The sequence below is a fragment of the Euphorbia lathyris genome, chromosome 7 (assembly GCF_963576675.1).
Source record: "Euphorbia lathyris chromosome 7, ddEupLath1.1, whole genome shotgun sequence".
In the NCBI taxonomy this organism is placed as follows: domain Eukaryota; kingdom Viridiplantae; phylum Streptophyta; class Magnoliopsida; order Malpighiales; family Euphorbiaceae; genus Euphorbia; species Euphorbia lathyris.
The window spans coordinates 78,471,175-78,484,225 of NC_088916.1; the positions used below are offsets into that span (position 1 = coordinate 78,471,175).

The window sequence follows — 13,051 nt, forward strand, 5'->3', positions numbered from 1 at the left end:
TACAAACATGTACCATGTGTTACGTTCCGTTAACAAACACAGTCCAAACTGACTAACTGTGTTAAAAAAAAGTCAAAAGTCAAAGGACAAATAGTTATTTTGTCTTTATATTTATTTATTTTATAAATTAACTCCCTTATTAATTATCACAAACAAACTCCAAAATAAAAATAAAAAATCAAATTCACAATCTCCTCATTCTCTCACAACTCTCTTTAATCTATTTTCTTTCTCTCTCTAAACACACACTCACTCTCTATTTTGAAGGTTCATTTTTCTATATATTATTGTGCGGCATATTTTTCAAGTTGGTCAAATTATATCCAATAGCATAATAAAATGAAATCCACCAAAACAAGAGTATGGTTAAACAAAAGCAATAATCTATCTACGCCCTCTCTCGTGGTTTCTAACAAATTGTACAAAAAGGAAAAAGAGGCAAAAAAAAAAAACAAAACCCACTTCGAGTTCAACCAACAAAAAAAAAACTCTACCTCGTATAAAACCCATTTAACACTATTTTTCCTTTTTTTTTAATCTCATCTCTGTGTTGTTTTCGATTATGGCTGAGACTGAGGGTGGGGATGATCAAAAGAAGGTCAATAGTGGTGGCCTTAAGTCTCCCTAGAAAACTCCTGTTGTGGTAGATGCTTCAGTCATAGGTGTCAACTCTTGGCATGCTCTTACCGATGCCCAACAATTACAACGGAATAGAACTATTGATTCTGACACTAAGCATCACAATAATATATAGAAAAATGAACCAGTATTTCGTTATAAGCAGTAAAAAGCAGCAGAACGCATACGACTAATTTAACACATCACATTCCACCACCTTTAAACCTTGCCCACAATGTTATATGCGAGTATTGACCGGTATTGACCTGTATTGACCAGTATTTCGTTACTGATTTGTATTTTTTGTTACCAGTATTGACCAGTATTTTAATATATGAGTATATAACCGACTTCTTATACATATTTTGTCGAAAAATAAACCATAATAAAATTGTATATTTTGCAAATATAGAATATTTCTCATAGATAATTTTTTAGATAAAGTTAAATTGATTAAATAATAGGGAAAAGTATAAAAATAAACCTTGTGGTTTAGGTTATTTTCAAACATAGACTATGTGGTTTAAAAATTGACAAACATGTATCTTGAGGTTAATTCTGTTAGCAAACACATACCAAATTCACTAACGGTGTTAAAAAAAAGTCAAAAGTCAAAGGAAAAAGGGAAAAGAGTTAATTTTATCTTGGAAAAAGTACAAAAATAAACCTTGTGGTTTGGGTCATTTTCAAACATAAACTACGTGGTTTAAAAGTTTACAAATTGATACCTTGAGGTTCAACCTGTTAGCAAACAGGGGAAAAAATTCTAACACCGTTAGAAAATGATGATGTGGCAAGTTTTAGTCAAATAGTCAGAGGGTTTTTTTGTCATTTTGTTTATTTTTTTTAAGAAATTTTTTCTGCCCAATCCCATTTTTACGCCTCACCTTTTATCCCATCTCTACGTTCTCTATGTTCCTATAGATTCGTCACTGAATCAAAAGAACTCCATGTCTGTAGTTGCATGAAAACTCAAGAAAAAAAAGACTAAATTTAAAACAATAAAAAGAAATTTGAAAAAAAACAGCCACACTATTATATTCTCAAATCTTCTCTTATGAGAAAAACCAATTATATTATAATGGAATCTTTGGCCTGATCGTATTGGCTCTGAAGGTAATTCATACTTCATTTTTTCTGGGTTGGATAACCATTCATAACAGACTGTGTTTTTCTTTTTTTTCCAGATCAGATGTTGAAGAATATCATGAAAATCAAGAACAATGCCGTTTTCAGCGAGGGAGGAAAGAATTGGGATTAAACGATCGAAAATTGTTGACGAAGAAGATTTGGGTATGAATTGGGATTAAACGATCAGAAATAGCAGGACTGGGTTCTTCAAATTATACCCAGATTGACAAGCGTAGAATTTGCTAAATCAACAAGTTCTTCCGCCGCCTCCATTTCAATTCTCGCCATCCAATCTGTGGCTAGAGAACCACACTCCGGCGAAGTAGAAGATGAAGAAGAATTCGAACATGCTGAACTTCCTTCTAAATCCATACCAAAACCCAAAACAATTGATGGTCCGACAGAGGAACTAGAGACGACTATAAATCCACCATCAGTATAATAGTTTACAGAGAAAAAGGAAGAAGAAATTGCAGGTGTCTGTGTAAATGATAGCTAATGGAATCCCTCAATTTCTTTGAGAAAAAAACCCAGAGATATGCGAACATATCTCGGAAAATTGTGGAGAACAAGTTGGAGAAGAAGGAGATAGGTTGAGGTTGATTTTTTGATTTAAAATTGAAGATAAAGAAGATAAGTGAAGAAGATAGTCTTTTGAAGAAGATGGCGAAGGAAGAGGAAGGAAAGGTTGGGAAATAGACAAATTTGCCCTTTCACTTTTGACCAAAATTGACAAAACAACATTTTTTTAACGGTGTTAGAATTTTTTCCCGTTTGCTAACGGTTTGAACCTCGGGGTACCAATTTGTAAACTTTTAAACCACGTAGTTTATGTTTGAAAATGACCCAAACCACAAGGTTTATTTTTGTACTTTCCCCTTTTATCTTTATATTTATTTATTTTATAAATTAATCCCCTTATTCTCTCTTTAAAAAGATGGTGTATTTGATATTTATTTTTTATTTTGGGGTTTGTTTGTGATAATTAGATAATAAGGGGGTTTCCAATAGCATAATAAAATGAAATCCACCAAAATAAGAGTATGGGTAAACAAAAACAATAATCTATCTACACCGTCTGTCATGGTTTCTAACAAATTGTACAACTGGAAAGAGAGGCAAAAAAACAAAACCCACTTTGAGTTCAACCAACAAAAAAAAAACTCTACCTCGTATAAAACCCATTTAACACTATTTTTTTCCTTTTTTTTAATTTCATCTCTGTGTTGTTTCTGATTATGACTAAGACTGAGGGTGGGGATGATCAAAAGAAGGTCAACAGTGGTGGCCTTAAGTCTCCCTAGAAAACTCTCGTTGTGGCAGATGCTTCAGTCATAGGTGTCAACTCTTGGCATGCTCTTACCGATGCCCAACAATTACAACGGAATAGAACTATTGATTCTGACACTAAGCATCACAATAATATCTAGAAAAATGAATCAGTATTTCGTTATAAGCAGTAAAAAGCAGCAGAATGCATACGACTAATTTAACACATCACATTCCACCACCTTTAAACCTTGCCCATAATGTTATATACGAGTATTGACAGGTATTGACCAGTATTTCGTTACTGATTTGTATTTTCGGTTACTAGTATTGACCAATATTTTAATATATGAGTATATAACCAATACTTCTTATACATATTTTGTCGAAAAAATAAACCATAGTAAAATTGTATATTTTGCAAATATAGAATATTTCTCATAGATAATTTTTTGGATAAAGTTAAATTGATTAAATAATAGGGAAAAGTATAAAAATAAACCGTGTGGTTTGAGTTATTTTCAAACATAGATTATGTGGTTTAAAAATTGACAAACAGGTACATTGAGGTTAATTCTGTTAACAAACACATACCCAATTCACTAACGGTGTTAAAAAAAAGTCAAAAGCAAAGGGAAAAGAGTTAATTTTATCCTTATATTTATTTATTTTATAAATTAACCCCATTTATTCTCTCTTTAAAAAGATGGTGTATTTGATATTTATTTTTTATTTTGGAGTTTGTTTGTGATAATTAGATAATAAGGATGTTAATTTATAAAATAAATAAATATAAGGACAAAATTAACTATTTTCCCTTTGACTTTTGACTTTTGACTTTTGACTTTTGACTTTTTTTAACACCATTAGTGAATTTGGTATGTGTTTGCTAATGGAATGAAACTCAAGGTACATGTTTGTCAATTTTTAAACCACATAGTCTATGTTTGAAAATGACTCAAACCACAAGGTTTATTTTGTAAATTTCCCTAAATATTATCTAACATTCGCAATGCGTGAGTCTTTTACTAGTAACTAGATTTGGGCCCGTGCACTGCACGGAAAGTTTTTTTCCATTTTTGCTAATATATTTATTTATTAAAAAAATTTGGATAAGTAATGAAATGTTATTTAATATTTATATTGATGTAATTAAATGATTCATTTTATACTTTTAAAACTTTATCAAAAACCATATTTTTAATTATAATTAGGGTTAATGTGTAAAAATATCCCTAACATTTTGGGTCACGAGCAATTTTATCTCTAACGTCTAAAATGGTGCAATTTTACTCCTAATGTTGGAAGCCAAGAGCAATTTTACTTATAACGTTGATAAATTGAGTCAATTTTACTCCTATTATAAAATACAAATATTTTTATTCCTTATTTTGCACCAAATGCATATCAATTCATTCTAAAGAAAAAGATTTTATGTTTTTTTATAATTTAATAATAGAATTGGAAATTAATATTTATAAATTCGGTAGAATTTATTTTAATTTTTAATTTTTTTGTTTTTTTTGTCCAGTTTGTACAAAAGACATTATATTTTTATTTATTTATTTATTTATCTTTTTTTCACATTTCAACGTATGTTTGTGATTTGTTACTCTAGCTTGCTCGGGAGTCGAAGTTTTCTACAAAAGAAGCAAACGAACCTAATAATTTGAGTAATAGCCTTAATACTGAAGATGTATGTGTTGGTCCCGTGTAACGTAATAGGATAAGTTCCAAGGGGGGGGGGTTAGGAACTAATATAACTTTTTTCGCTTAATAATGCTGACTTAATTGAATGTTTGATAGTTTAACTCAGTTTCAGGTCAGCAAGGCTGAGTGTGGTGTGGGACAGCTTTAATCAGATACTGACTAGAGTTGTTTCAGTTGTGAGTTGGGAAGTAACACTTAAGTCAGTTTCCAACTCAGCACTCAGATTACTCAGCTTCAGCTTGTACAGATTATTTACTGAGTAATTTTAAGCAAGCAACACATACATATATATATATATATATATATATATATATATATCAAGAGAAAGGGTTAGAAGTTACTCAGCAGACTTATCCTGGTTCGGCCTCTCCGCCTACGTCCAGTCTCCGGAATCCTTCCGAGCTTTTTCAATCCTCTACTGAGCTCTTTAAAGGTAGAGCACAAACCTTTTACAATAGCAACTGAGTATGCAAGAGTACCGTTCTCTATTCGTCTACTCAATCCTATCTACCACTGAATACTATAACCCGTTGAAACACCTTTCCACATAATTTTGATTTGACAAAATTGTTTAAGTGTAATTAAAAAATATTCTAAACACACTAAGTTTAAATGCTTTGATTTATTCTACTAATGTGTTTGTTCAATGTTGAGTTAAATTATTTATAAGACACAAAGATTAAAGGCCCAAAGCCCAATACGAAAGTCAAAGCCCAAGTCAAACAGTTTAAGGCAACTCGGCCCGCGTATGTCAAAACGTTGTCGTTATGTACAAAACGCAGCTCAGCGGAAGAAGGATCTAGAAGACCTTCGTTGAGCAACTTCAGGACGAAGCTGCTGAGTTGATTCGATAAAGAGTACAAGACAGCAGCTGAGCAAGAACAACTTCCAGACAAAGTGTTTCCACTTTGGGTAAAGTTCAGAAGACACAGAATGCTGTCTAGTTGACCTTACCATAAATGGAGAGACATTCTGCCGAGCTGACCAAAAGCTGACCGAGGATAGAAGATACTCAAATCTGATTGGCCGAGAGCTCTGAGCAAGATTGGGTGAGAACGACAGGAAGCCGTTTCCCTCCAACGGTTATTTCGAAATTCGAAATGACCGATGCCTCAGACGTCTCTATAAATAAAGCCCTTCAGTTGCTTCATTCAACACAGAACTTGATCAAGCCATTACGCTGACCAAAATTCTACTCAAAGTTCTGCAAGAAAAAGCAAAGCAAATTCTTACACCAAATTTCATATCTTTTGTGTAAAAGTCTAGAGTGATTATTCGATCATCTAAGGTGTCTTAGCAATTATTGTTTAGGACAAATCTTTATCATTTCTAGAGATTAGAAAGGAGAGGCTGAGTACTCGGTTATAGTACTCAACGTAAGATTAGGAGTGAGTAGAGGTATAGAGGAAGGTACTCTTGTTATACTCAGCTTCTAAGTTGTAAAAGGTTTGATGCTCTACCGTTAAAGAGCTCAGTAGAGAATTCGAAATCTCGGAACGTGTTCCGGGGACAAGACGTAGGCTTGGAGGCCGAACCTGGATAAATCTGCTGAGTAATATCTTTCTAACCTTAAACTCCTTTATTTATATATTGCTTGCTTAAACAAACCTGACCAAGTAAAGAGGTCACGCTGAGTTGTATACATTGAGTATCTAAGTTCAGGAATAGACTCAAGTGCTATCTCCTGACTTAACGAAAGAAGCTGACTTAGTCACCAGTTGACTAAGCTAGTGTCTTAATATACTCAGCGCGCTGTGTAATCCTTTTTCAAAGAAAAAGAAGCCAGTCTTAACGTACTAAAATTTTAAATAGTTTCTATCCCCCCCTTGGAACTAACTTGTTACGTTATAAGGGACCAACAAGTGGTATCAGAGCTTAAAAGCTCACTGTTAAAGGTTTAACTACCTTGAGCTGATCCCCACTATGGCTGAAAACAGCACTCGGTTTCTCCCAGGAAACTAAACAACTCAGATCTTACCTGAAGGGCTATCCATTACTCGGCCTCCCCTATTCTTCGGGTCTAACTATACCTTCTGGAAGAATAGGATGAAAAACTTTATTCAGGCAACAAACATGAGTGCATGGCTTTCAATAGTCCAAGGCCCGTTTGTTCCTGTTGAAGTTGTGGCTGGCCAAACAGTTGTCAAAGCTGAGGCCAAATGGACAGAGGATGATCTCAAGAAGCTACAAAATCACGCTTCGACTATAAATATGCTTCACTGTGCACTTGATGCTGTAGAATATAATAAGATATCAGGTTGTGAGTCGACGCAAGAGATCTGGAAGAAGCTGGAAGTCACCTACGAAGGAACCAACAAAGTGAAGAAGTCCAAGGTGAACCAGCAAATGAGATTATACGAGCTGTTCGAAATGAACGATGATGAAGGAATATCTGACATGAATGCAAGGTTTACAAACATCATCAACGAGCTCAAGAGACTTGGGAAGATCTTCACCGAGGAAGAACAAGTCAAGAAGATTCTTAGGAGTATTCCTAAAAACTAGCAAGCAAAGAAGGCAGCTGTTGAGGAAGCTCAAGACTTAACCACCTATGAATATGATGAACTCATCGGCTCACTGCTGACCCATGAGATCTCGATGAAGAATTTCGAGGTGAAGGAAAAGTCTGAAGACAAGAAGCAAAAGTCTCTTATCATGAAAGCTGACTCCACTGATGGGAGCTCAACAGATGATGAGGAGATGGCTATGTTCACCAGGAAGATGAAGAGGCTGTTCAAAAAGAATGACAAATATTCTAAGAAGCCTTACAGAAAGTTTGATAAGTATAAAGTTGAGTCCAGCGACAGCAAATACAAGAAGGACAACTCAAAGCCCATTACATGCTTTGAATGTCATCAAACTGGCCATATTAAGTCAAGCTGCCCCACGCTGAGGAAAGAAAGGAAGAACGGCAAAAAGGCAATGGTGGCAACATGGAGCGACAGTGATGAGTCTTCATCATCAGAAGCTGATGCCACTGAGTCAGCAAAGATCTGTTTTATGGCTGACGAACTTGCTGAGCCGTGCATCTCTGAGCATACTGACCCCTCCATTGCATCTGACGATGAGGAGCAATCAAATGAGGTAATATCACTTCCCCAGCTCAGAAATGAAATGGTTAATGCCCTGAGTGACCTCTACACACTTGTCAAAAAGTGTAATAAGAAAATTAGAGCACTCAGCAGGCGATGTGACGAGGTTAAGGAGGTCAAACTGAGTGACCTTCGATATCTTCTTCAGGACAACTCAGATTTGCATAGTAACATCAGAATTATGCAAAAGTTTGTCTCTGAGGTCCAATCAGATTCCAAGAAACTGAGAAAGGACGTCACATCCATTCAGAACCAACTAAAGGTTCAAAACAAAAGAAATATTCCTCTAAATGCTCAGTACCGAAGTACTGATCAGCAGAGATGGAATCCCCAGTGGAATGTCCAGTGTGACTTCTGTGGGAAGAAAGGACACACCACAAAGGTGTGCTGGCACGCTCAACACTGGGGTGCTGACCAGTTAGTGAAAAATCCTAAACGAAAGGTCAGTTGTGACTTCTGTGGAAAGAATGGCCATACTGTCCAAGTATGCCGCCATAAAATAAAATATGATGCTTTACCTGTTGAACCTAACAAGCAAAGACCCAAAAAGAATTGGGTACCTAAAAGTAACTAGTTACATTGCAGGTAAGCCTGAGATGTGACGAGAAGTCAAAGATGTGGTATATTGACAGCGCATGCTCAATGCATATGACTGGTGATGAAACTCAATTCATCACATTCGAGCGTAAACGAGGAGGAAGTGTAAGTTTTGGAGACAACAAAAAGGGTAAGATAGTAGGGTCAGGAACCACTGGAGGTAATCCTACTATTGAGTCATTCTCCCTAGTCAGCGGACTCAAATATAACTTACTCAGCGTAGCTCAGCTATGTGATAATGGGAGAAAAGTTATATTTGATGACACTGGATGTAAAATATTCGAGGGTAAAACTAATGAGTTAATTTTAACTGCCCCTCGCATTGATAATGTCTTCATGCTGAGCTTGGAGAAAAAGTTTTCAAAAACTGTATGCTTAGTTTCAAAGGAAGAAAATTCCTGGCTATGGCACAGGAGACTTGGTCATGTAAGCATGGACCTCCTGGCCAAATTAGCAAGAAAGCAATTGGTTGAGGGACTGCCAGAACTTAAATTTGAAAAAGATCAACTATGCCACGCTTGCCAAGCTGGAAAACAAACCAAACAATCTTTTCATAGTAAAAATGTTGTCTCAACTAAGCGTTCGTTAGAGTTACTACACTTGGATCTCTTCGGTCCAGTCCAGCCGCTGAGTCTGGGTGGAAGAACATTTTCCTTGGTCATTGTAGATGACTTTTCTCGGTACACTTGGGTCATCTTGCTGAGTAGCAATGATGAGACCTTTGAGACATTTTCAAATTTGGTTAGAAAACTTGAAAATGATAAAGACCTAAAATTGGCTCACATCCGAAGTGATAATGGTGGAGAATTCAAAAACCAACAGTTTTTTGAATTCTGTGAAGCCATCGGCATTGACCATAATTTTTCTGCTCCTAGGACGCCTCAACAAAATGGGGTTGTTGAAAGGAAGAACAGAACCTTGGTTGAAATAGCCAGGACAATGCTGAGTGAGCATAGGCTTCCAAAGTACTTTTGGGGAGAAGCTGTTAACACAGCGTGCTATATTCTTAATAGGGCTCTTGTTAGCCCTATACTAAAGAAAACCCCCTATGAACTTTGGAAAGGACGAAAGCCTAACATTGGATACTTTCGTGCCTTTGGCTGTAAATGTTTTATTTTAAACACCAAAGATAGCCTAGCTAAGTTTGACTCAAAAGCTGATGAAGCTATCTTTTTAGGCTACTCAACAAACAGCAAAGCATACAGAGTTTTCAATAAACGAACTCAAGTTTTAGAAGAGTCAGTACATGTTGAGTTCGACGAAACTAACCCTGCAGGAAGATATATGCCGCTGACCGAGGATGATCCACACTCAGCACCTGCTGATCAAGATACAGCTGCTGAGTCATTCCCTCAAGGGCTGACCAAAGGTAAAAGTGAACCAAATATTGTTTTCACTGACCAGTCTTCACCTGCAGAGATTGTTGAAACACAGATAGCACAAGACATAAATCTACCAAAGGAGATAAGGATACCAAGAGGACACTCAGAGAGTGCTATTCTTGATGCCGCTGAGAATACCCTGATGATAAGAAACCAACTCAGGAGATACCTCAGCAATGTAGCCTTCGTCTCAGTTCATGAACCTAAGAACTTCGCTGATGCTGAGGAAGATGAATTCTGGATGAGCGCAATGCAAGAGGAACTTGACCAATTCAGAAGAAACAATGTATGGGAGTTAGTGCCACATCCAAAGAGTCAGAAGACCATTGGAACAAGATGGGTCTTCCGCAACAAGCTGGATGAGCAAGGAAATGTAGTCAGGAACAAAGCAAGGCTTGTAGCTGTTAAGCCCAAAATATACCTAAAATATCATCAATAATTACATCAATATTACTACGAATTTATGCTATTTATACCTATTTAGAATGCTTTTACTCTCGAATATGTTTCTTTCATGCAAGGTACATAAATATTTGGTAAAATCCAAATAGGAGTAAAAAGAGCTCGAAAATAGAAGAAAAGCCCTACAAAAGGAGTCAAAGACGACGAAAATTAATAACGCCAAGTCGAGGACACGAACGAGAGCTGAAAAATGAAAAAAGCTCCGTGCCGCGACCGCGGCTTCCCCTTTTCACGGTCGCGACACGCGTCGCCAGTCACTTTTCCCCTTCGTTCGAAGTACAATTGATGCTCCCCCATTCTCGGTAGTGAATTTGATAAATCTCGGTACGAGCAGGAGATTTAGAAGCCTAGTTACACACTTTCGTTTTCGACGGAACGCGATCGTTCGGGTGGATAAGAACGTCCCTTCACAAGGTATACGTCCCTTCACAAGGTATACGACTCTCCACAACGGATACGTCTTTTCGCAACGGACATGACACTTCGATCAAGACTCTTCAACATCTATAAATAAAGAGTTGATGGAGAGTTGATGAGAGAATAATGACATATAATGATATATGTGTAGAAGAAAGAGATTAGTGTAGAATTTATGCAGAAATTCCGAATCAAGTGATTCAGAAGTTAGATTTAGATTCTGTTCAAAAGCAATATGATGTACACACATTGTTTACAAATTAATAACAAATTCAGTAGCGTTTAGACATTGTTCCAGTTTAGTTTTCATTTTGGTAGTAGACTGACCCAGTCTCTATTACGAAGATTCAACGAGAAGATTGAGTAGAGGATTCGCCCCTGAGCCTGACAAACTCGAACGAAACCCAAGGAAAGGATTGACAACCCGTTCACTTGCACGCCGTCGAAGAATTCAATGCTCCATGTTCTCTGTAAACTTGTATCAATTTATATTTCATCTAATAAAGTTTGTTCTATTCGATAGATTTTTATGCAGCACTTTGGTAAATGAGCCGAAGTGGATTGATGCTGGTGTTTTCATTAAAACGTATTTAATCCAAAATTTTTACAAGGAAACTTTGTTGAACACTTAGGCAAATTATTATCTCGAAAGAGTTTTAATTTTATTAAGGGCAACTATCCCGAAAGGGTTTTGTCGCGTTCAAAGCCAATTAATTAGAGGTTCCGTCATTTATTTCATCTTTATAATTCATACAAAGTTTAAAGTTGTTTCTTTGCTTAATGCAAACAAATATACCTGTTTACTTTTCTAAAGTACTAAAATGTTCCTGTTTTGCAAATTCATTCTTAAATCAGATATTTTCTAAACATCTTCATATTCTAATCTAATTCTCATTCTAGCAATTTCAAAACCAAAACCGATTAAACGATTTTTCCATATTATAAACCTAAAAGTAAATTTAACCGATTATAAATAAGTTTTGTTTAAAAAAGCGTTCCCCGTGGGATTGATATCTTTTATTACTACAAGCGTATACCGTGCACTTGCGGAAATCGCTCAACAAGTTTTTGGCGCCGTTGCCGGGGACACGCCAAAATTTTTGACAAAATTTTAAATTTTTCGTGTTTTATTACGAATCTAGGTTTATTCATACTTATTCAAACTTTTATATTTTTACTTATTTTCAATTACTAACTTATTTATTTTTCAAGTTCTGTTTTGTAGGTAGTTTCGGTTCGTGCGAAATTTCAAGTTCATGCGCAGTTCTCGAAGTTCGGGCACGTCACCAGATCCTATTGACCCAGAAATTGAAAGAACTCTTAAAAAGAACAAGAGAGAAAAGGAAAAGAAAAACCAAACCCCAATAAAAACTAAAATTACCGAGCCAGAAGTAATGGCCACACTTATGGATTGCGCTAGGCCAGGAGTGGCCGGTGTAACAAACAGTATAGTTAGACCCCAAATCAATGCAAATCAATTTGAAATTAAGCCTGCGTTGCTTAACATGTTGCAAAATAATGTAACGTTTTACGGGTTACCTAACGAAAATCCTAATACCCATTTGACAAATTTCTTAGAAATTTGTGACACTTTTAAAATTACTGATGTAACTGCAGAAGCAATCAAACTTCGCCTTTTTCCTTTTACTTTGAAGGATCGAGCCAAAGAATGGTTAACTTCTATGCTAGCCGCATCAATTGAGACTTGGGAGCAATTAGCCCAAGCATTTTTATCAAAAAATTTCCCTTTAGCAAAAACCGCAAGAGTCATTAAAGAGTTAACATCTTTTTCTCAAAATGATAGTGAAACTCTTTATGAGGCTTGGGAACGTTTTAAAGAACTTCAACGTTTATGCCCACACCACCAATTGCCCGCTGAACTTTTAATGCAAACATTTTACAATGGACTAAATCCTACAACTAGAGGTTCATTGGACGCTATGTCTGGAGGGTTATTCATGAAGAAAACATCTGCCCAAGCAAGAGAACTTTTGGAGGAAATGGCAATCAACAGCAGTATGTGGCCCGCGGAACGTGGACACCTACCATCAGCGAAACCATCATCCTCAACAACATCATCAGTTAAAGGTATAGTGAATCTTGATCCAGTAGCGATGTTGCAAGCCCAATTTTCTGCCTTGTCGCACAAAATTGATAGGTTTATGGCACCGTGTGATCCTAATGGTCAACCAATCCGAACGGATGTGGATTACGAAGGTATGAGTGAAATTGAACAGGTAAATTTTGTCCAAGGGCAAAACCAAACTAATAATCCTTATTCCAATACATATAATCCTGGATGGAGAAATCATCCTAACTTTAACTGGAGAGATAATAACAATAATAATGTTAATGTCAATCAAAATCGTACTA

The 13,051-nt window shown here is 36.1% G+C and overlaps 1 non-coding gene across 1 annotated transcript; it reads right to left on the bottom strand.

Annotated features, from left to right (window-relative positions):
• Positions 1 to 12,441: 12,441 nt before the first annotated feature.
• LOC136201562 (small nucleolar RNA R71) lies at positions 12,442 to 12,548 on the bottom strand. The gene has a single exon (XR_010673909.1). It is a non-coding gene; the product is annotated as a small nucleolar RNA R71 (small nucleolar RNA).
• Between the last annotated feature and the right edge of the window lie 503 nt (positions 12,549 to 13,051).